This window comes from Myotis brandtii, unplaced genomic scaffold (assembly GCF_000412655.1).
Source record: "Myotis brandtii unplaced genomic scaffold, ASM41265v1 scaffold191, whole genome shotgun sequence".
NCBI classification, from domain to species: domain Eukaryota; kingdom Metazoa; phylum Chordata; class Mammalia; order Chiroptera; family Vespertilionidae; genus Myotis; species Myotis brandtii.
This window is the reverse complement of record NW_005357115.1, coordinates 5,349,091-5,351,571: the sequence shown is the minus strand read 5'-3', so window position 1 is coordinate 5,351,571 and position 2,481 is coordinate 5,349,091.

The following is a 2,481-nucleotide window of genomic DNA, read 5'->3' as shown; positions in this document are numbered from 1 at the left end:
GGAGGGGGGGAGAGGAGGGGAGAGGAGGGAAGGGTGGATGGGATGAGGCACTCTTCCCGCAGGGTGATCCTTGAGAGTGGGAACTTCTCCGGTCTTTCCTCTCTGGTGAAATCAGCGCTCACTGAAAATGCTTTTATGGGGACTTTCTGAGCATCAAGGATTCCTTCCCAGTCAAGACCCTCGGAGATGCAGTCAACTGGGTGGGCTACCTTAGCGCAGAGGCTATGCCTTCGCTCTGTGCCGGACTGGAGGTCAAGGGAATGAATGCCCAGAGGACTTTAAGACCTGTCCCCCTGGTGCCGCACCAAGTACCCCCACGCCCTGGCACTCCAAGAGGAATTCCAGCCCTGGCAGCTCCCTCGGCCTCTCCTGGAGGCTCTGCTTGCAGAAGACCTGAGTCTGTACTTGCGGGCCCTGGTGACCTGACTTCCACTGACGGTTGGCATGAAGAGCCAGCTACTGCCTGAGGGCATAGAGAGGCTCCCAGGATGTGGGGAGCATGGCTGACAGACCTGGCTTACTGCTGGCAAGGGGAAGCACGGTAGCCCCTGGAGCCTGCTTCAGCCCTACCTGCCCCCTGTGTTCCAGATACACAGGCCAACAGGCTGTGTGCTACTTTCACAAGGGCACAAGCATACACATGTATCATTTGATTCACTAGCATTGAAAGCTTGTTATCTGCCAGGCACTGTGGATGGCACCAAAAACACTCACCCCCTCACACGTAGTGGCCACACAGGGACTGTCCCACGGATGGATATGTTCACATTCGCACATATACTGAGCAACACAGACCCATGACCCATCTTCACAAACACACTAACATGCCATCAGGCAAAACAAACACTCACAAATGAGCCCCTCCCAAATACATACGCTCACACACACAAACACCAAGATGCATCATGCTTCTCCCCAGAAGCACACAAATCCACACTCACACCGGTGCCCCTGTGAGCAGCCAGGCCCAGCCCAGCCACCTGCGGGACCAGGGCCCGGCCTCGCAGGGGAGCTTGTGGGCAGGGCTCAGCATCAAGTCTCGGAGTCCCAGGCAGAGAGACAGCTCTAGCCCGAGGCGGCAGCAGGTCAGGGATCCTACCTCGCCGGCCCCCTCTCTCAAGGCCTAGGTGGGATCGCGGGAGTTTGTGCGAAGCGCTCAAGGCCAGTAGGAGGCGAGGTGCCTGTGGTCCCGCTTTATTGGGTAAAGCGAACTCAGGCACAGACCCGCACCGCTTGTGGCCACTTCCCTCTTGCCTTCCCCCTTGGAAAGCTAAGCCCGAAAACATGTATTTAAACGGGGAAACTAGACAGAAGTTCTGAAGATAAACCCAAGTAGCTACTCGCCCACGGCATGAATCTCTACAAGCCAGTCCTCCAGCAGGTAACTGGTGCACAGCCGCTCCCCGTGAGAGGCCACCAAACAGGGTTCCCAGAGGCTTGTCACCCCTCTCTTTTGCCTCCCTCTCCTCGTGGCAGCACAGAAACCAGGCGTTTTTCTCCAGCAGCAGCGGCGGCAGCGGCGGCGGCGAGCGGCCGACCCCGAAGGGACACAGTGGCCGGAAGCCGGGTTTCCTTCTTCTGCTCCTGTGACTGCGTCTGCCTTTCATTTGTTCCCGGGTCCCATACCCACACAACCCTCGAAGGTGAACCCGAACGGAGAAGGTAGAACCCAGCCCTCCAGGGCAGCTGGCCACCTCACCTGCTTGGGGGCTTGAAGCCAAGGGCTACTGAGAGCACAGAGGGAAGCTCAGGGCTGGCTATGCTTCCTCTTAATTACCCACCCCCCCCCCACGACCCTCTGCGCTAGGCAGCTCTCCCGGGCTCAGGTCAGGCTGGACCCTGGTGTCCCTCCCCTGAAGCGCATCTCCTGGGGTCCAGCTGGGCGCAGGAAGTGATGGCAGGGCGCACTTGCAAAGGTTAAAAGGGCCAGGGAGACCTGGGAGAGACGCCGGGCTAGTCTGTCCCCGGCTTCCCCCGTCCTTAGAGGAAACACCATTTGGGCCCCGGGAAGAGCAAGGACCAGCCAGGACCAGCCAGGTCGGGGCGCCGGAGTCTGGGCGCTGGGAATTTCACCTCCCTGATCCCACCAATGGGAGAGATGAACATGTTTCTGTGTTGAATGTCAGGGGGAGAAGGACCGAGGGACTTGGGCTTGGCGTCTGGGCCCTTTTGTGTGTGTGGTCCTCATCCTGATGCTACGGTTTCGGTTTCGATAGCATCAAACCTGCCTAGGGATACTGGAAGGGGACTCCAACAGGTGCGAACCGGAGCGCGAGGATGTGCGGGGTACGGCACCAGGGTGTGTGCGGGCAGTAGGGTGGTGGAACGCGCTGGTGTGCGTCGATGGGAAGGTCGCGCACCAGGGAGCACATGGCGAGCCGAGCACCAGCGCCCGCCCAGGCCGGTCCTGAGCGCTGGGGCTCCAAAGCGGAGGCACCTGGGTCTGGAGGAGGACCAGGCTCTCGCGCAGCCAGAACACAG